The sequence below is a fragment of the Protopterus annectens genome, chromosome 16.part0 (genome assembly GCF_019279795.1).
Source record: "Protopterus annectens isolate FY-2018-M chromosome 16.part0, PAN1.0, whole genome shotgun sequence".
In the NCBI taxonomy this organism is placed as follows: domain Eukaryota; kingdom Metazoa; phylum Chordata; order Ceratodontiformes; family Protopteridae; genus Protopterus; species Protopterus annectens.
Genome location: NC_056750.1, coordinates 69,949,673 through 69,972,356, shown reverse-complemented (window position 1 = coordinate 69,972,356; position 22,684 = coordinate 69,949,673). Strand labels below are relative to the sequence as shown.

At 45.4% G+C, this 22,684-nt stretch overlaps 1 protein-coding gene across 1 annotated transcript in view; it reads right to left on the bottom strand.

Annotated features, from left to right (window-relative positions):
• Nucleotides 1-22,684, bottom strand: part of LOC122790731 (ubiquitin carboxyl-terminal hydrolase CYLD-like) — an 855,039-nt gene that overhangs the window by 431,359 nt on the left and 400,996 nt on the right. The gene's annotated exons all lie outside the window — the stretch shown is intronic.

The window sequence follows — 22,684 nt, the reverse complement described above, 5'->3', positions numbered from 1 at the left end:
ACTCACCCTTGACGAAACCAAACTGGCTTGAATCCAGTGTCTGATGGTTTCCAATGTCACTATTTATCATTTCCATGATAATTAAGTCCATATTTCTACATACGAGACTGGTCAGACTTATGGGACTGTAATTACCTGGGTTTGTAGATGGCCCACCCTTGGGCAGAGGGATGTCAGCTACAGGCCTCCACTCGCTTGGCATGAAGGCTGTCTGGAAGTTGCAGTTAAATAGTGATGGTAGTGGTCCTGATAGGTCATGTTTCATGCTATTAAGATGGTATCCTTGGATATTATCAGGACCCATCAATGCAGTGTTCTCGACTTTGATGAGTGCACTGAGAACCTACCTGTTCTCTGGTGATAGTTGGGGGAGTTTCAGTTGAGGGTACTTCCTGAGGGGTGTCTGGGGGAGACAGAGTAAAACTGGAGCTAAATGTTTTAGGCAGTAGATGTGCTATAGCTTTTGGACTGGTACAGGTAGCTCCATTTGCTATTATTTTGGCACATTGTTATGTACTGCCTTTGAGGTTGCAGATATAGGTAAAGAATGCCTTGTGATTGTCCTTTGCCTGGAAGGTTATTTATATCTAGAATTTGACTTGATTATCCCAGAGTTCCTTATTTACATTACCAAGAGAGTTTTATCTTGTTGGTCCCAGCATTTCCTAATTTTTGACATGTTTTCTTCCTCTTGTTTAATAATCTATAGATGTTCAGATTCTGCCAGGGTGGCTTTTTTTTTAAGTTTGTCCTGTGCTTATTATGGGTACAAATGACATACTCAGCATATGTGAGTCTATAAGTCTGGTCCACATTAAGCATGGTGGGTGTAGCATGACTGTATAGGGTTTCTGTGAACAGCTTTTAGTCAGCAGTGCCATCAGGGTCTGGAAGGCACTTGACATTTTGCCACGGTGTCATTTAATAGTATGACGTTTGTCTCAGAATAATTCCTAAAGCTTCCAGGGTTAGCTGGGGTCCTGGGTTTTATTTTTATTTCAAATGAGACAGCTTTATGGTCTGACCTGACCAGTGAGAACATTACACTAGGGGGTGGGGAGGGGGGCAACATTCTCCCATGTTTGAGAGGACAAAGTCAGGGATTATAGTGTACCTAATGGGTGTAGAGACAAGCTGGTCCATGGTGTTTGTGTTTACAAAGCCCAGGAATCTCTAGGCTTGCATGTTTGGGGTCGTGTGTGATTCTCAGTTTATAAAGGAGTAGTTAAAGTCACCTATGAATATGCTGTTGAGTTGAATGGGGAGTGTTTCCTGTACATTTAAGTATGTGTTGTGTGTTTCCTGGGTCACAGCCAGGGGTTTATAGCTTGCAAGGACATGGTTTGGAACTTTGCCTATGGTAATTTGGACATGGAGAAGCTCGTGTGTGTCATACTATTTGTCTAGCTTTTAGGTGGGTTTGGTTTTGATATAAATTTAAACATTGCCACCTTCTGTCCTTCCTGTGTAGCATCTGGTCTAAAATGTGTGGATGACATTATAGCCCTGCAGTGCCTGGGTGCCCTCAGACTGGTTTCAGACCATGTCTCAGTAACTGCACAGACACATCCACATTCTCCAGGGTGATGACAGCTTCCAGGCAATGGAGTTTCTTGTTTAGACTTCCGGCATTGAGAAGTAACACCTTTCGATTTTCTTGGTTTGGTTTTGCTATATCAGAAAGTTTATCAAGTTTGCAATGCCTAAGAAAGGCACTATGAGGGTGGACTAAATTTTTGCCAACTTCAGTCTAGAGGAGACAGGTGCATTCCATCCCTGGCAAAGCAGCATGGTCTGTTAACCATATCCTCCCATGCTGACAAATATTGCTTTTCATGTCATTTAAACAGGGTACAAAGCCAAATATTAAGTCAATTATCTTCTATTCATACTGTGGCATCAATCTTGGAGAAGGCAGAATGCTGTTCACTGCTAAGTTCACACCAGCCTGGGACACAAAATCAGAGAGCTGTTTCATGTCCATCTTCATATAATCCAGGAAGTTACTCCCATGTGGACCGAGTTATACTAATACTTGTGGTTCAATGACCTGAATGCATGTGTGACCTTTTGGATCCCAGTCTCTGATAGGCCAATGACCATGGCTCTCTCCTTACTCAACCTGGAGAGTGGGACATGAGTGTGGCTCTCAATGGAGTCTCTTATGACCATAATATTGGACTGTGGTTTGCCTTGTAGGCTTAGAAGTTGAGATGTGGTTGCATGTGTCATGGTGGGTGTTGTTTTGGTAGGGGGCTTTTGAGAGTGCTGAGGAAACTTATTGCAATTACAATGTCTGGGAGGCCTTTGGGGTTTAGGATGAGAGATTCAGCATATGAGTGTCTATATGTCTGGTCCACATTAAGCATTGTGTGTGTCTGTGTGTGTGTGTCTGTGTTACATTTTTCACATACCGTATCAGTTTGTTTAAAAAATTAGGTGGTTGTCAGTAAACATGAGACAACTTCTACAATGGCTCAGGATGCCCATATCCACCAAACGGGCTGCAGAGATCGTATGAAAGTGCATAATCATGGTTACAGATTTTTACTTCATGATCTTCAAGGAGGGAGTGGTACATGAGGGGGTTTACAGATGGCTAGCTGGGTGCTGTAAGAGTACAGACTGCAGTCAAGACTATCCAAGACGAAACTTGTGGAGCAGTGTTCTTCATTGCACAAATTGTGTGTGTTCTAGTGCTTACCAGCAGATGTTTCCTCAAACGTTGTCGTCCTGCCGTACTTTTCCTTCTCTCTTCCCCTTGCATCTACTTTTTCACTTCTCACAATATCCACAAATGATAAATTACTCTCTTCAAGTAGCCAACTTGCTAGTTTCTCCACTTGCTGAGTATGCACCAGTTGTTACTTTCTCTAACTCTCCTGGACACCTGCGCTCACCTGGAACCTCTGGGTTTCCTCTCTCATTACACATTCAACTATTTCAGCCGTCTTGCCTATTTACCACTGTACGGCTCATCATGATTAAATAAATCTGTCAGAATCTAATTTGCTAAACTATCATCATCCACCTCCGTTACAACACTCTCTCCTGTTTTAGGAACTCATTCTGAACATCTAAATTACTTTCAACTGCTTCACATATAGTGTTTTCACTTCCTCCTCCATCTTGGAAATTTGTTCATTCCACTGTAATGGCCCTCTAGCACAAACTAATAGCAAAGAGTAGGAGACGTTCCATGATGCTCTGGCCAAACTTCCCCTAGTAGTATAAATACCATACTGTGTCTCCCCTGAAAACAGGCTATATGCCTAACCCAAACAACAAAGGATAAATTAATGAACGAATGCATTAAATAAATAGATTTAATGATAATCCATACAGTATCACAGCACTTATGTTTAAGAAACTGCATTAGGATGATAAAGACTGTAGACTGAAGGTGGCTTCTAAAATTAAAAATAGAAAAATTAGTATAAACTATGAGGCTAGCCTGACCAAACTAACTATTAATGTACCATATGAAAGCAAGAAGAAACAGAAGAGATGAGGGATGGAGGCATGAGAATATTGAGTGGAAGGGGAAAGAAGGGACATGTGACATGTATAACTGTATGGTATTTGGCTTCCTCTGTAAATGTAGAGGATATTTTCACTGAAAATGTGACAGATAACCAAAACATTCCGCCTGGCTGCAGGAACGGTAATGTTGGGTTGTGGGGAAGTACGGGCATCTCTAAAATGAGACAGATTGGGAGAGAATGAGAGTGCAGCAGTTGTACAGACATGGAAGGGGGTGAGGAGGAGAGTGCAGCACTTGTACAGACATGGAAGGGGGTGAGGAGGAGAGTGCAGCACTTGTACAGACATGGAAGGGGGTGAGGAGGAGAGTGCAGCACTTGTACAGACATGGAAGGGGGTGAGGAGGAGAGAGCAGCACTTGTACAGACATGGAAGGGGGATAGAAGGAGAGTGCAGCACTTGTACAGACATGGAAGGGGGTGAGGAGGAGAGTGCAGCTCTTGTACAGACATGGAAGGGGGAGAGGAGGAGAGTGCAGCACTTGTACAGACATGGAGGGGGTGAGGAGGAGAGAGCAGCACTTGTACAGACATGGAAGGGGGTGAGGAGGAGAGTGCAGCACTTGTACAGACATGGAAGGGGGTGAGGAGGAGAGTGCAGCACTTGTACAGACATGGAGGGGGTGAGGAGGAGAGTGCAGCACTTGTACAGACATGGAAGGGGGTGAGGAGGAGAGTGCAGCACTTGTACAGACATGGAGGGGGTGAGGAGGAGAGTGCAGCACTTGTACAGACATGGAAGGGGGTGAGGAGGAGAGTGCAGCACTTGTACAGACATGGAGGGGGTGAGGAGGAGAGTGCAGCACTTGTACAGACCTGGAAGGGGTGAGGAGGAGAGTGCAGCACTTGTACAGACATGGAAGGGGTGAGGAGGAGAGTGCAGCACTTGTACAGACATGGAAGGGGTGAGGAGGAGGAGTGCAGCACTTGTACAGACATGGAAGGGGTGAGGAGGAGAGTGCAGCACTTGTACAGACATGGAAGGGGTGAGGAGGAGAGTGCAGCACTTGTACAGACATGGAAGGGGTGAGGAGGAGAGTGCAGCACTTGTACAGACATGGAAGGGGTGAGGAGGAGAGTGCAGCACTTGTACAGACATGGAAGGGGTGAGGAGGAGAGTGCAGCACTTGTACAGACATGGAAGGGGTGAGGAGGAGAGTGCAGCACTTGTACAGACATGGAAGGGGTGAGGAGGAGAGTGCAGCACTTGTACAGACATGGAAGGGGTGAGGAGGAGAGTGCAGCACTTGTACAGACATGGAAGGGGTGAGGAGGAGAGTGCAGCACTTGTACAGACATGGAAGGGGGTGAGGAGGAGAGTGCAGCACTTGTACAGACATGGAAGGGGTGAGGAGGAGAGAGCAGCACTTGTACAGACATGGAAGGGGTGAGGAGGAGAGTGCAGCACTTGTACAGACATGGAAGGGGTGAGGAGGAGAGTGCAGCACTTGTACAGACATGGAAGGGGTGAGGAGGAGAGTGCAGCACTTGTACAGACATGGAAGGGGTGAGGAGGAGAGTGCAGCACTTGTACAGACATGGAAGGGGTGAGGAGGAGAGTGCAGCACTTGTACAGACATGGAAGGGGTGAGGAGGAGAGTGCAGCACTTGTACAGACATGGAAGGGGTGAGGAGGAGAGTGCAGCACTTGTACAGACATGGAAGGGGGTGAGCAGGAGACAGCAGCACTTGTACAGACATGGAAGGGGAGAGAAGGAGAGTGCAGCACTTGTACAGACATGGAAGGGGGTGAGGAGGAGAGTGCAGCACTTGTACAGACATGGAAGGGGGTGAGGAGGAGAGTGCAGCACTTGTACAGACATGGAAGGGGGTGAGGAGGAGAGTGCAGCACTTGTACAGACATGGAAGGGGTGAGGAGGAGAGTGCAGCACTTGTACAGACATGGAAGGGGTGAGGAGGAGAGTGCAGCACTTGTACAGACATGGAAGGGGGTGAGGAGGAGAGTGCAGCACTTGTACAGACATGGAAGGGGGTGAGGAGGAGAGTGCAGCTCTTGTACAGACATGGAAGGGGGTGAGGAAGAGAGTGCAGCACGTGTACAGACATGGAAGGGGTGAGGAGGAGAGTGCAGCACATCTACAGGCATGGAAGGGTGTGAGGAGGAGAGTGCAGCACTTGTACAGACATGGAAGGGGTGAGGAGGAGAGTGCAGCACTTGTACAGACATGGAAGGGTGAGGAGGAGAGTCACTTGTACAGACATGGAAGGGGGAGGAGGAGAGTGCAGCACTGGTACAGACATGGAGGGGGTGAGGAGGAGAGTGCAGCACTTGTACAGACATGGAAGGGGTGAGGTGGAGAGTGCAGCACTTGTACAGACATGGAAGGGGTGAGGAGGAGAGTGCAGCACTTGTACAGACATGGAAGGGGGTGAGGAGGAGAGTGCAGCACTTGTACAGACATGGAAGGGGGTGAGGAGGAGAGTGCAGCACTTGTACAGACATGGAGGGGGAGAGGAGGAGAGTGCAGCACGTGTACAGACATGGAAGGGGGAGAGGAGGAGAGTGCAGCACTTGTACAGACATGGAAGGGGGTGAGGAGGAGAGTGCAGCACTTGTACAGACATGGAGGGGGAGAGGAGGAGAGTGCAGCACTTGTACAGACATGGAAGGGGGTGAGGAGGAGAGTGCAGCACTTGTACAGACATGGAGGGGGTGAGGAGGAGAGTGCAGCACTTGTACAGACATGGAAGGGGGTGAGGAGGAGAGTGCAGCACTTGTACAGACATGGAAGGGGGTGAGGAGGAGAGTGCAGCACTTGTACAGACATGGAAGGGGGTGAGGAGGAGGAGAGTGCAGCACTTGTACAGACATGGAAGGGGGGTGAGGAAGAGAGTGCAGCACGTGTACAGACATGGAAGGGGTGAGGAGGAGAGTGCAGCACTTGTACAGACATGGAGGGGGTGAGGAGGAGAGTGCAGCACTTGTACAGACATGGAAGGGGGTGAGGAGGAGAGTGCAGCACTTGTACAGACATGGAAGGGGGTGAGGAGGAGAGTGCAGCACGTGTACAGACATGTAAGGGGGAGAGAAGCAGAGTGCAGCACTTGTACAGACAAGGAGGGTGGTGAGGAGGAGAGTGCAGCTCTTGTACAGACATGGAAGGGGGTGAGGAGGAGAGAGCAGCACTTGTACAGACATGGAAGGGGGTGAGGAGGAGAGTGCAGCACTTGTACAGACATGGAAGGGGGTGAGGAGGAGAGTGCAGCTCTTGTACAGACATGGAAGGGGGTGAGGAGGAGAGTGCAGCACTTGTACAGACATGGAGGGGGTGAGGAGGAGAGTGCAGCACTTGTACAGACATGGAAGGGGGTGAGGAGGAGAGAGCAGCACTTGTACAGACATGGAAGGGGGTGAGGAGGAGAGTGCAGCACTTGTACAGACATGGAAGGGGGTGAGGAGGAGAGTGCAGCACTTGTACAGACATGGAAGGGGGTGAGGAGGAGAGTGCAGCTCTTGTACAGACATGGAATGGGGTGAGGAGGAGACAGCAGCACTTGTACAGACATGGAAGGGGGTGAGGAGGAGAGTGCAGCACTTGTACAGACATGGAAGGGGTGAGGAGGAGAGTGCAGCACTTGTACAGACATGGAAGGGGTGAGGAGGAGAGTGCAGCACTTGTACAGACATGGAAGGGGGTGAGGAGGACAGTGCAGCACTTGTACAGACATGGAAGGGGGTGAGGAGGACAGTGCAGCACTTGTACAGACATGGAAGGGGGTGAGGAGGAGAGTGCAGCACTTGTACAGACATGGAAGGGGGTGAGGAGGAGAGTGCAGCACTTGTACAGACATGGAAGGGGGTGAGGAGGAGAGTGCAGCACTTGTACAGACATGGAAGGGGGTGAGGAGGAGAGTGCAGCACTTGTACAGACATGGAAGGGGGTGAGGAGGAGAGTGCAGCACTTGTACAGACATGGAGGGGGTGAGGAGGAGAGTGCAGCACTTGTACAGACATGGAAGGGGGTGAGGAGGACAGTGCAGCACTTGTACAGACATGGAAGGGGGTGAGGAGGAGAGTGCAGCACTTGTACAGACATGGAAGGGGGTGAGGAGGAGAGTGCAGCACTTGTACAGACATGGAAGGGGGTGAGGAGGAGAGTGCAGCACTTGTACAGACATGGAGGGTGAGGAGGAGAGTGCAGCACTTGTACAGACATGGAAGGGGGTGAGGAGGAGAGTGCAGCACTTGTACAGACATGGAAGGGGGTGAGGAGGAGAGCAGCACTTGTACAGACATGGAAGGGGGTGAGGAGGAGAGTGCAGCTCTTGTACAGACATGGAAGGGGGAGAGGAGGAGAGTGCAGCACTTGTACAGACATGGAAGGGGTGAGGAGGAGAGTGCAGCACTTGTACAGACATGGAAGGGGTGAGGAGGAGAGTGCAGCACTTGTACAGACATGGAAGGGGGTGAGGAGGAGAGTGCAGCACTTGTACAGACATGGAAGGGGGTGAGGAGGAGAGTGCAGCACTTGTACAGACATGGAAGGGGGTGAGGAGGAGAGAGCAGCACTTGTACAGACATGGAAGATCATGCAACCAGACGTTAACAGGAAATGTGCTTTTTGTAATTAAGCTCAGTTTTGGACCCAGATATCACTGTGCCCATCAGTCATGCCTCACAAAATACAGTTATGTACACTTACCATAAATGTAGAAGTTCAAGTGTATTCACTGTTGCAGTCATCACATTTGGTTTATCTCTGCCACGATAGCCCTTGGCTGGCCCCAATACCAGAGACTTAGTATTTCTGTGTCAGTTGCTGTTGCTTGAGGACTAACATCAGGTTGTCAGTGGTATAAAATAAGGCAGCCGATGCCATAACATCAGTTTTTCTTGCCCTAACCTGTCAGGAGCTCCCAAGTAGGAGGCCAGGTTCTGTTGGAAGAACCCCACCAGTGGAAAATAAATACCAATATGTCCCTTGTAAGGAAAGGAGAACAACAAGGAAGAATGGTAATAAAAGGGAGAAAGAGAAGAAAGGGGGATGAAGGGAGGGAAACCAGGACTGCAACAGTGAATGCACTCGAACATCTACATTTATGGTAAGTGCATACAACTGCACTATGTTCTTCATGTTTCACTGTTGTAGTCATCACATTTGGGTTGATTCCCAAAGCTCAGGAAATGGGTGGAGGCAGTCAAGGAAACTAGGGGCTGGCTAGGATACCTTGCAAGACTGCAGAGGCGAACCTTGCTCTGGATTTGGAGAAGAGAGGCAGGTGGTAATGCTTGGTAAAAGCGTGAACAGATGTCAAGGTGGCAGCCTCCAGGATGTCCCTGGTGGGGACTACTCTGAGTAAAGCTGCAGAGGTGGAGGCTGCTCTGGTGGAGTGTTGTCCTGGCCCCCTTGGGGGGAGGCTTTCCATGCTGTTTGTAGCAGAAATGGATGCCGTGTGCTATCCATTTGGAAATGGTTTGCTTGGAGATGGCTTTGCCTTCTGTCCCTGTACCAAAGCTAACCAGCAATTGATCAGACCTTCTGAAGGAATTAGTCCTGTCTAGATAGAATATGAGCTGTCGGTGCACATCTAGACAGTGAATAATCCTTTCCCCCTGTTCTGGGGATTAGGGAAAAGGGTGAGAAAATGAATGGATTTGTTGACAGCCACACTGGACACCACCTTGGGCATGAAGGATGGATTAGTTCTGAGGGATACACTGCATGGAAAATGATGAAGGGTTCCACAGCCATGACTGCCTGCAGCTCAGAGACTGTTCTGGCTGAAGTGATGGCCAGAATGAAAACAGTCTTCCAGGAGAGAAATTTTAGCTCAGCAGAACCGGCTGGTTTGAAAGGGGGCAGGGTGAGTTTTTCCAATACAAAGTTAAGGTCCCAAGCTGGTGTTGGTGCCCTTCAGGGTGGCCTCAAGTTGCTAGTCCCTCTGAGGAACTGTTTTGATCAAAGGGTGTGGGAAAAGGGGCTGCCCAGTGGGAAAATGAGCAGAAACAGGAGAGGCATGAGTTTTGAAAGAGAGACCACTGTGTAGTAGGTCAGCTAAGTAATCCAGGATGAGAGGGCGGGAGGGCTGTGCTGTATTTGCTCCCTTAGCCTGGATCCAGGTGCAGAACCTTTCCATTTATTTGTATAAGACTTTCTGGTGCTAGGATGTCTGGCTTCATGGATAATATCCAGAACCTGTTTACGGAGGTTGGCAGATTGGTTCAGGGTTGGGGAATAAGCCAAGCTGCCAAACCGAGTGTCTGCAATTTGGGATGCATGAATTCCCCTTACCTCGGGGTCAAGAGGTTTGGAATTTGAGGAAGATGTCATGAAGGCAGTGGGGGCAGGCTGTGCAGCAATGGATACCAGTGTTGCTGGGGCCAGTCTGGAGCTATAAGAATGGTCCTTGTTTTTTTCTCCCTTATCTTGAGAAGTACCCTGAGGATGAGAGGTAGGGGAGGAAAGGCATAGACCAATAGATTGACCCAGAGGAAGGACAGGGCATCCACTTTTCCAAGCCATGCAGTGATGCTCCCTGGTGCAGAATTTGCTGAGCTGATGGTTGGTGTGGGAGGCAGAGAGTTCGACCTTTGGGGTTCCCCATTTCTGAGTTATTAGGGTGAAGGTACTTCTGTTGAGTTGCCACTCGTGTGGGTCCAGAAGATTTCTGCTTAATTGGTCTGCCAGAGAGTTGACAGAGCCTGGTAGGAACTGTGCTAACAGGTGCAGTTGCATGGCAGTGGGTGTGTGCCAAAGGGTCATGGTCAGCTTGCATAGAGGGTAGGAGTGAGTCCCTCCCTGCTTGTTGATGTACCACATCACAGTAGTGTTGTATGTTTTGATCAGGAGAACCCCTGGAGAGAGAAGGGGATTGAAAGCTATCAAGGTGTGCTGCACAGCCATCATCTCTTTTGGACTGATGTGCAGAGGGATTTGCTGTGGCCCTGTATGCACTTGCTGTCCAGGTGTGCACCCCAAGCATAGTCTGATGCACATGTAGTGAGGGTCTGGGTAGTGGGGTGGGGGGGGGAGAAAGGCAGTCCCTTGTGGGAGCATGCTGTTGCCCAAAGAAAATCCTTTCTGAGGCAAGGAAAAATAGGTAAAAGAGCTTCCAGGTCTTGAGAGTGTTGACAACAAAGGCTCTTTAGGTACCATTGAAATTGCCTCATATGCAGTTTGGCATATGGAATAAGTAGTATGCAAGATGCCATGGACCTCAGAGCTTGCAGGATCTTCCTTGCAGACAGTTGGGGACTAGTGACTTGTTGAGAGACGTAGGCTGTCAGGAAAATGTGTTTCTCTGGTGTAAGGTATGCCAGCTGAGATGCTGTGTCCAGACTTGCTCCCAGGAAGACTATCCTTTGGGTGGGCACCTGTTTGGATTTATTTTCATTTATTGTGTACCCTAGGGAGGTTAGTAGGGTCCTTACAAAGGCCAGGTGCTTGAGCAGCTTTTCCTGGCTGTCTGCCTGAATAAGGCAGTCGTCTAAGTATGGGTAAATTTGAATATTTCTTTGTCTGCAAAAGGCGCCAGCTGCCTTCTTTTCAGGGCACCAGAAAAAGTCTGGAGTAGAAGCCTTGGCCTATCTGTTCTGCAGGAATGTGTTCTACTGCCTTCAGACAGCAGGGGAAAGGATTTGCTTTTGAGCATCTGCCCACTGATTTGGTGGTAGATCTGGAAACCCTTTTGGGGTTAGAAGGGTGTGGAAGGAAAATTTGTATCCTTGGGACACAATGTTCAGAACCCACTGGTCCTTGGTAACAGTGGCCCAGTTGCTTCAGTGAAAGGAGACTTTTCTTCCTAGGGGTAAGTGACAGTGGACAGAGGGAGGGGGTGGAGGAGGTGAGTCATTGTGAGTTCTTACCATAAGGGGGTGGCTTAGAACTCCCTAATTTTGAAGTGGAGGTAGTTCACTGCTTAGATCTCTGCATTCCCTGGCGGTGCTGTCTGGGGAGGTCTGTTTCCATTTGGCCTAGGTTGGGCCGGTTTACTGGGAGCAGGAAAGGGCCAGTGTTTGGAGGGACAATGCCTGCTGAACCTAGGGGCTGGACCTGCAAGAAATCTTTAACTGTGTGCACAGATTTTGCTTTTTCTTCCATCTTTTTAAAGACCTCTTCTGCCTTAGTGCCAAATAAGTTATCTTTGTGCAAGGGGGCATCCAACAATTTAGATTTGACATGGTCTGGCAGGTGCTGTTCTTTAAGCCATGCATGCCTTCTAATGACAGATCCAGTGACTGCTACCCTGCAAAAAGCTTCTGGGGCATCAAAACCACAGTGCAAGGTGTGTTTAGTTACTGGACTTGCAGAATGCATTAACTCTTGTAATTCTTTAGATTCTGCCCAAGCAGGAAAGGAAGACATTTTTGTTTAAGGAGTTCCAAGGTATACTGCTGAAATTTCAGGATATGGAACTGACAATTTAGTGCCATGATAGCAAGAGTAGCTGAGGTGTATAGGGGTTGGACCTGCAAGAAATCCTTAATTGCTTGCATAGATTTTGCTTTTTCTTCCATCTTTTTTAAGACCTCTTCTGCCTTAGTGCCAAATAAGTTATCTCTGTGCAAGGGGGCATCCAACAATTTAGATTTGACATGGTCTGGCAGGGGCTGTTCCTTAAGCCATGCATGCCTTCTAATGACAGATCCAGTGACTGCTGCCCTGCAAGAAGCTTCTAGGGCATCAAAACCACAGTGCAAGGTGTGTTTAGTTACTTGACTTGCAGAATGCATTAACTCTTGTAAACCTTTAGGTTCTGCCCAAGCAGGAAGGGAAGACATTTTTTGTTTAATGAATTCCAAGGTATGTTGCTGAAATTTCAGCATATGGAACTGACAATTTAGTGCCCTGATAGCAAGAGTAGCAGAAGTGTATACTTTTTTACCCCATCTGTCCAATACTTGGGAATCTCGGTCTGAAAGGGTGGGATTCTTAGCAGAAGTTGCTTTAATCCCGTTTGGCACTTGAGAAATGACCTCAGGGTCAGCTGTTGTATTTTTAAAAATATATTTGTGTGAGTCAGGGACTCTTTAGTACCTGTCTGGTTTACTGGGAGCAGGAGGTAGGGCATCAGGAGTCAAGCTGGACTCGAGGAAAACATCCTCCACAACATCCAGGAACTGGGGGGATGGCCAAGAGTCTGTGTTGTGGAAGATCTAGGAATTCCCCGAGTCTCTTTTTAGACTGAGGGTAGTCCTGACTCACCCATTGGAAATGCTCCATTAAAGTATGCAGGGTTTCCCCAAAGGAAAAATCCTCTAGGGGAGAGGCTAAAGGAATGGAATCCTCTGCATCAGAATCCTTGTAAGTGGAGAGGGGGTTGCATGTCTACATAGTCAGATGCACCAGATTCATCTGACTCTTGTTCAGACAAAACTACAGGGGACAGATCTCTTTTCCTTTTGGATGGGGGCTTCCCCTGATCAGCATGATAAGGTCTTCCTCCATTTTAAGTATTTGAGACTGAGGCAAGGTAGCAGGCGCCAGAGAGTGGGTCGTCGGGTTTCTTGGGGTGTGGTTCGTATCCTGGGCCGAAAAAACTCTGTTGCTTTAGAAAGAATGGTAGTCGCAAAAGAAGACGTCGGTTTGTGTCGAGATTTGGTAGTGCGAAGGACTTCCTTAGAAGCTGTTGCCTGCTCAGCAGGTCCGGACCCATCCAAAGTAGAGACAACCACAGGATCCTTAGTCAAAGAAGAGTTTTGTGGCATACCAGACTCCGAAAGGGTCTCAGTAGCATCCTGTGCATCAACTGAAGCGGGCATCAGGGGCTGCAAAACGCCTCACTGAGTACCGAAGAGCTGACTACTAGCTTAACAGATGCATCGTTGGTAGGTTTGGACCTCTGTGGTCTGTCTCTGTCTTTATCTTTATGTTTTTTGGAAGATCTGCTGTCGGATGGCTTATTGTAGCCATATCGGAATTCAAGGACTGAAAACAAAGATATCTGGCTACAATAAGGGCCTGACAACGGATAGTTCTGCTGTTGAACAAAGCACAGAAGTGACAATGGGGGACATTGTGGTCTGGCCCTAAACAAGTGATGCAGTAAGAGTGAAAGTCTCAATGTGGTATTTGCTTTCCACAGGCGAGACAATTACTAACTTTTTCTGACATTGGTTAGTGCAAGGAAAAAAGGATCCTCAACGAGGTACTTAGCTTTAGAAGACTTCAACTTCAATTTGGTAGATGAAAACTCAGGTAGCAGCCGACCGGCACTTGTACGAACTGCTTCTACTTTGGGCTCCACGGCAAGAAAGACTGATGTAATGGCGTCAGCTGCCTTACTTTATACTACTGACGACCTGACGTCAGACCTCAAGTGACAGCAACTGATGCAGAAATACTACATCTCTGGTATTCGGGCCAGCCGAGGGCTACCCTGGCAGGGATAACCCAAATATAATGACTGCAACAGTGAAACACAAAGAACATCTAGTACTCTTTCAGACACACAAGGGCATTTTTCCAATTCCCACCAGATTATAGTCACCCAAACAGAGGAAGAACCCAGGAGTATAAACCTTATGTTCTGCTGGCCAAGCAAATAAATCAGGTTATCTTGGTGTGGCATTACCCTTGGCAACTGCATGGAAGTTTGTATACTAGACCTACAACCCATCCCTCTGTTGTCTAGCAAGTTCTGTACAATAGCCAATGCAGCCAGCTCAGGATGGGTGCAAGATTTGACAAACTCCCAGTGTTTGGATGGAGTTTCAAAACTCCCCCAGACTTGGTACTTGTTTATAATCAGTAGGGGCCTTCCTTCAGAGAGCACTCCTGCAGAGGGACATAGTTAACTCCCTCACTTCATGTGGGCTGAAAGGTCACTGGCTTCAAACATCCACACACACCCACACACACCCCCACACACACACGCCACTCCTGCAGAGTGACACAGTTAGCTCCTTCACTTCATGTGGGCTGAATGGTCGTTGGCTTCTCTCTCTCTCTCACACACACACACACACACACACACACACACACACACACACACACACACACACACACACACACACACACACACACACACACACACACACACCATTCCTGCAGAGGGACATTGTTAACTCCCACACTTCTTGCGGGCTGAATGGTCACTGGCCTCTCTCGCATGCACACACTCACGTGCACACACTCAAGTGCACGCACACACACACACACACACACACACACACACACACACACACAGTCATGCGTGCACACACACACGCACACATGCACACTCACGATACTATCTGAAGGAGCTGCTGTTGCCTTACTAGTCACCTCATGTGTAACCACAAGGCTGTCTTGGGGCTACTAACAATCCACAGGTTTAAGTCTGTGTCCTTTGTGCTCAGATCCTTCTCTTATTGTGCAGTTAACTACTGTTGTTCTGCATTACATTATGCATAGGTGTAAACGCTGCTGTGTTCTTAGCTAGCTATGTGTGTAAGACACTCATACAATGGAAATTAATGCTAGGTATACTGTCTCTGCCTACCTGTATTAATTTATTTCTCTCTACCCATGGTATTTTTGTCTCTCGCTCTTTTCCTGAATTAATTTCTCATAACTAATCTCCCTCCTCTCTGTTTTTCTAGCCCTAGTGGATTTTTCCCTGTGGTTTTCTCCTGGCAACAGTACAGGCAACACAGGATTGAGGACCTTAACAGATCTCCTGCAACTCTATCTGTCCTGGAAGCCACCATTGTAAGCTTAAAATAATACCACTGAAGTATGTGTCCCAGTAAATAACTACTACATAAGCTAATCTTTTAATTAATGCTAGACTTTATAAGCACAAGAATTTACAGTGTTTTTGTTTGCTAGTCACCACGAAAAGCAGACGCCAGTAGCTCCTATCCTTTCTCTTTGGTTACCCACTATCCTCATACTGTTTCTGTGTATATTCTCCTGTTCTGCACTTTACCCTTCCCTGAATTCATTTCTAGCCTCACTCATAATTGCCTTTCCTAATGCACGTGCCCTATTTTACTGTCCAGACTCTTACATATTAATGTTTTTTTTTATGTTTTGCCCTGCTTTTAGCTGCTAGTAATATCTCTCTCTCTCCCCCTCCAAAGCCCCTCTCTATTGTAGCTTATTTTAACCATACAGCACTAGGTTTGCTTCAAGTAAATCTACTTGGGTAGGTTGAGGCCAGTGTCCTTTTGTAAGCTTACTTCTGCTCATATTTTATTTTTTTTATTTTATTAGTGGTGACTATACCTTTAGAAACTTTATATCCTTGTCTCTCAAGCTAGTTTTTCATTATCTTTTTCTGATTGTTTCTATGACTTCATCTTGACCAGGGTGCTAAGCCCCGCTCCATTCGCCCTCGCTATGTTCGGGCTCACTTAGCTCCCTTACCCTACCCCCATTCCCACCCACCCCATTACAATTACCTTTATACCCAACTATTCCTCCCTTCTTGTCCCACTAGCCACTACAATTCCACTTCCTGCCTATTGTCACAACCACCTTACTAATCTGTCAATCTTGTCAACAACACTTCCTCTATACCACTGCCTCTCTACCTACTCTATCTGACCATATTTTATTCCAACATGTATTATTTTCTAATATCTTCTACACTACTCCTTGTTCTATCTCCACCTCTTACCACTCCAATCTCTCTGACCCACTCCTATGTTCACCAACTTCTCACTCATACAACATATAACCAACTACTTCATCTTTTACTATCTCCCCTAATCTCTTTATTACCTCTATCTCAAGTCTATATAAACTATCCATAATACAGATTTTTAAACCTTCCCACAAAGCTAAGTCAAAACTATACAAACTTCATCTAGCATCTACTACACACTCTCTCCTCACTAAAAGCCTACTTTGTTCTGGAGACATCCATCCCAACCCTGGCCCCTCTTCTCTCCCCAAAACTACCTCTACACTGCCTCCATCTTACTCCTCTAACAGTCACCAAACTCAGTCACAACAATCATCTCCATCCAAATACTTAACTATTTACTCATTGAATATTCAGAGTCTAGTAAATAAAGTCACTGAGCTGCACTCATGGATAGCTCTCAGTACCCCTCACATCCTCTTCCTATCTGAAACCTGGCTCAAGCCACAAATCTCAAATAGTGAAATACTCCCACCAGGTTATAATATCTTCCGATCTGATAGACCTGTAAAAAAAGGTGGTGGCATGGCCATCTTCTTCCCAGCTGAAATCATCATCCTTAACTGCCATCTGAATCCCCACAAAAAAACTTGCAATTGCATCTATCTACCTTCCTCCTGGTAGCAATCTACCCATTCTTGAAAACATCCTATCCTGGTTCTCCCACAAAATACCATACGAGACGCTTATCCTTGGTGATGTCAACATTGATTGGTCCAAACTCACAACCGACTCCCCCCAACTCAGTATTCACCTACACGGCTTCCACCAACTTATAACATCTCCCACTCGCTTCCATAAAAATTCCACTTCCAGCTCCATAATAGACTGGATCCTTACCAATTCCCCCCCACCAATACCACAATCCCACCACCTTACCTGACTCTCTCAGTGATCATCTCCCTACCACCATCTTAAGACACTACTCCCATATTCCTAAACCCCACCTTATCAAAGACTGTCGAAAACTATTGACTTTTAAATTCATCCCAATTTAACTCCATTCTCCACAACATAGATTGGTCCATCCTAAAACACCTCCCCCTAAATGATGCTGTAAGCACTTTTAATAGGATCTTCATGAATACTCTAAACTCCTTAGCTCCCACTAGGAAGATCAGAGTAAAATCAAATCATGCTCCCTGGCTCTCCAAAGAGACTAGGGTCCCTTATGAAACAAAGAGACCATGCTTGGAAAACCTGGACTAAAACTAAACAACCACCTTTTCTTCAAAAATACAGGCAACTGAGGAACCTTGCAAAAAAACATACAACTAATGACAAAAAGTTATACTATAGCTCTGCTCAGCTTAACAACAAATCCAATCCTCGAAAATTTTGGTGAACTCTCAACAACATCCTTTATTCTGGAAAGCCCTCTAATCCCTCCCCATACCCTAACTCTTCCTCTCAAAAAATAGCTACCCTCCTGAATAAACACCATCTCTTCCATCCAAAATCTGGTAACCTCTAAGCCAAACTCTACTTCGACACCCACCTCTCCAAGTCTCACTAACACAACTGTTTTCTTTTGAGCCAGTTCCCATTACTTACATCAAATCTCTACTACTCAAGCTAAAACCTTGCTCTCCGTCCACTGACAATCTATTTCCTACATTCCTCAAACTTGCTGCTGACTCAATTGCCTACCCTGTATCTATACTAATTAATCGATCTATTCTGGAATCAACTGTCCCCACCCTTTGGAAATCTTTCTTCACTATCCCTCTTCATAAAGCTGGAAACTCCACTGACCCCTCAAACTACCGACCCACTGCCATTCTGTTCCCACTCTCTAAGATATTAGAAAAATGCATTCACTCACAGCTTCTCAATCACCTCCTCACACACCACTTACTTACCCCTACCCAACATGGATTTTGTCCTCACCACACCACCACTGCTCTCCTCTCCTTCACATCATTGCGGAGGTCCTAGACAACAATTTCTTGTCTCTTCTTAGATCTCTCCAAAGCCTTCAATACTGTCTCTCATCCTCTACTACTATCCAAACTCGCAAATCTCCACCTATCCCCCTCTGCATTTGCCTGGTTTAATAGTTACCTATCTGGCAGGGAACAATCTGTCAAATGGCTCTCATCCTCCTCACCTTTCCTTCCCATCTCCACTGGTGTTCCCCAAGGCTCCATCCTGGGCAAAGAATCCTCCCTTATTCAGTATGCCGATGACTCCACACTTATATCCATCTCAAATAACATTCCTGAACTACACTCCCTGACCCAACAGGCCCTACTATCCACTGAACAATGGCGCTCTCACAACCTATTGATCCTAAACCCCAAAAAGACCAAACTCCTACTTTTCCTTCCCCATTCTCTTTCTCATCACAAAACCTCCTTTTTTATTACATCTTCTAACAATACAAACATCCAACCTGACACCCACACAAAACTCCTAGGGGTCATTATCGATGACAAACTCAAGTTCAACCTACACATACTCCAATGTATAAAAAAAACAAACCAGAAACTAGGTCTGCTATATCAGAACACAAAATTCCTAACTCCTGAATCTAGACTTACCCTGGGCCAGGCACTCCTCCTCCCCTCCCTCTTATACGCCGCCCCAGTTCTTACCAATATCCAGGCCTCCACTCTAAACAAACTGCAACAGACTTACCATAAAATAGCCAGATTCATTACCAACTCCCCATACAACTCACACCACTGCATTTCTTTAAACTCTCTTCAATGGCTTGAACTTCCCCAATTTCTGTTATCTTATTAATTTCATATGCTACACTCTATTCTTTATAAACCCTCCTTCTGTCCATCTCTATCTTCCTTAGTTCTCCATCTACATCCCATCCTGGACCCTCTGTACTTCTAACCAACAATTACTTGATATCTACAACCCAAAAAGGTCAGTAGGCAAACTACTCTACAAATACTCCCTTGCCCATGCTTGGAACAAACTTCCCCTTGACTTACGTTCAATCTCCCACACCTCACACTTTAAAAATGAACTAAAAGCTTATGTTCTCAATTCCAGAACCTGCCCTTGCTATGACCCTACCTAGTCTTCCTTCCCTTTATGTACCCTCAAAAGGACCATACTTAGTACCTCATTACACCTCTCTCCAGTGGGTCTACTATGCAATTGCACAATTTTATACAAACAAAAAATGTTTATTGTTGACCTACTGAACTATATCAATGTAAAATTGTTACTTAGCTTCTTTTTAATGCAACTTTAACTTTATGCATGTAACCCAACATATGTGAATCGTTTTGCTATAACTGCTATTATATCAATATTGTTTATAATTGTACTTGTTTTAAATGTACTACTGGAGCTTTTCTCCTCGGGTCTCCACTGAAAATGGGCCACAAACAAACCCGGTTAACAAATGTCAATAAATAAATAAATTGTATAAATCAGGCCCTCATCCTGAATCCAAAGATGACAAAACTACTCCTTTTTACTCTGAAGTCCAATACTGATTGCAAAACAAACTTCAAAATCACATCCTCTGACACTGCAATAAATGAAGTAGTCTCCAGCACTAATTTACTATATGTCACTACTGGCGTGAACTTGAAATTTGACTTCCATATTCAACAAGCTAAAAACACCAAAGCTGGGTTTCTTATACAGAGTTAAACACTATCTCAGTGAAAACAGCAGAACAACCATTGTCTCATCCTGTCTTCTTCCCTCACTTCTATATGCCTCACCAATTTTCAGACCACATGACAAACTAACAGCGCTACAATAAATTCACTATGTACTCGCTACATACAATCGCAGTCCAGCATCCCTGTCATGGTTTCTCAGTTATCTATCAAATCGTCAACATGCTACTAAATGGGAAAACAAACTCTCCCCACTACTACCAGTAGCCACTGGAGTAACCCAAGGTTCAATATTTAGCCCCCTTCTCTTTATCATATTTACTAATAACCATAATACAGCAACCCAACTTGCCTCAATCATACAATACACAGATGATACTTCTCTTATCTGCTTCGTCCCTTCTCCACAAGAACTAAAACAAAAGATGCAAAAAGCTTTCCAAGAAGTTGAAATATTCTTATCAAACCACCAACTCATTCTAAACCCAAATAAGACAAAAGTAATAATCTTGACAAACAAAACTACCAAGTCCAACTATCTACACCTCTCTATTCACTCTACAAATGGTACCATAACTGAGCCAACAAACCAGGCCAAACTCCTAGGTATTACAATAGATGATCATCTCACATTTAATATTCATATTTCCCAAACAATCAAAAAAGTCAATTTCAAATTCTGTGTTCTCTATAGAGCCAAACCTTACCTAACACCTCAATCCAAACTAGCCACAGCTAGATCTCAACTACTCTCTACACTTCTCTACTGCTGTCATATATTTACCAACTTACACAAGGCTGACCTGCACAACCTTGAATCCTGCTACAACAAAATTACAAAGTTTGCCACAAACCATTCCCTTAAAAGCCATCATTGTTCGGCTCTTCTTCAACTTAACTGGTTAGAACTTCCAAATCTGTTAACCTTAAATCAACTTACCCTTGCCCACAAAATCATACACAACCCTCATAGCTACCTTACTCCAACTACAGCTAAACAGCAGGTCTCTTAAGTTTTCCGATAAGCCACTGCTCAGAATAACACAGTGACATAACTACCATGGTGAATCCCTCTACTCAAAGTAGCTAAGCCCTGGAATGCTCTTCCCCTAAGCATACAATGCACCCCCCTGCTAGTCTTCATTTAAAACAAAAGAACATCCTAAAGCAAGTGGCCCTGCCCTGTAATCCCCCTGGATAACTCCTCTCTCGTACTCTTCCACTCCTACGCTCATTTTTACCTCACCTATACTCATTTCTGCTATTACAGCTCAATGGCTAGTCATCCTAAAATGTTACAATCAAACTGCTTCTTCACTGCCTTTTTGGTCTGTACATATTTCGATAATCCAAAACCTCAATATTTCTGTAACACTGGCACACGTCTTTTCAGTTAGGTCTGCTCTCTGCCTGTTATCAGTTATTACTTAGTTATCCAGATCCCTGTGATTTGCATTTATAATGTAGCTATAATGAAGAATATTATCTAATTAATCTTTTTGTTTGCAAAATTTTGTATGGTAATTATTTTTGATTCTTACTAATGTATTTGTGTATATTTTTATCTGTCTTGTATTTTCTGGAGCTTTTCTCCCCAGGTCTCCACTGAAAACAGGCCACCAGCCCTGTTGGGCACTACCCAGTAAACAAATGTAAATAAATAAACAGCTAAATTCACATCCAGTAACCTTATTCCTCTCATCACTGCCCTTAAGTAGCTAATCTGGCTAGAGCTTCCCCACTACCTCTGATTCAACTACAAGTAGCATAAAATGGAGTACATCACTGGGAAAGGTGCCCTTCCCTATGCGAATTGCTATAAAGTTACACTGGCAACTGCCCTCTACTGATAAACATCTTCTCATGGTTCAAAAGTCCAACATAGATGGAGATGCCCTGTATTCCAGCCATGTCGCTAAGGCATGGAATTCCATCCCACTCCCTATTAGACTCGCTGAAAATCCACATCTTCAAAATGAAACTAAAACAATTCCTCCTTAACTCTTGTCATGTCATTTTCATGGTAAGGATAACGTTATCAACTATTACGTCATCAACAACAAGTGCTGTACAAATTCTGTTGAACCACCTCAGTACTAAAACTACAACATTATTTAAACACTTCTACAATTTACTATTCCTATTCCTGATATGTATTAAGTGTTTTCAGAAGCCATTTTGTGTTACTATGTCATACAGCTGTATAACATATTAATATTATATACATATAATGGCTTAGTATTTGCATAGAATGTGAAAATATGGTACTAGAATGCATTGTTCTTAAGTTTTATGTGTACAGACCTTTTCTTCCCCGGCCTCCACTGCAGAGGGCTTTGGGTCCAGCTGTACTGTCCAAGTAAACAAAGCAAATTAAATAAGTTATGCTTCTAAGTTGAGAGATCTTTCTACTCTGCCAGTTTTTTGAATGCGACACCCTGTATGTGTTCAAGAGGTGCCTTTAATCACACACATTTCATACAGTATTCTGGAAATCTTTTTAGTTTCTTAACTCCCAAGAGACAAGGATTTTGTTGCTTGATTAATTTTAAATGTATTTAGACGCAATTGTATGTATTATGGTTTATGATTATTTGTAGCAACATGTCTAGTTAAAGGCAAACAAATAATCAATGACTTCCTGATTAACTTCTCCCGTACATGGGCCAGTCCTCAAACCTGGGTCATCTGGGTCTCGGGCAGCATTTTATCACTCAGCACTACACGACTAGCAAGAGATAATCTAGCTGCATCTACTGGTGAAGTTCATATACTGCAAATATATTAAGTGACAGGCCAGGGATGCACTGCTTTAGGAAAGAATACCTTCTTTTATTGTTCATATGAGCTCATATTGAAATACAGCATCACTGATGTTTTAATGAAGAGGGGCACAGAACGACTGCAAGACCAAAACAGCTCATTACCACTACAATGTATTCTGACAAAAAC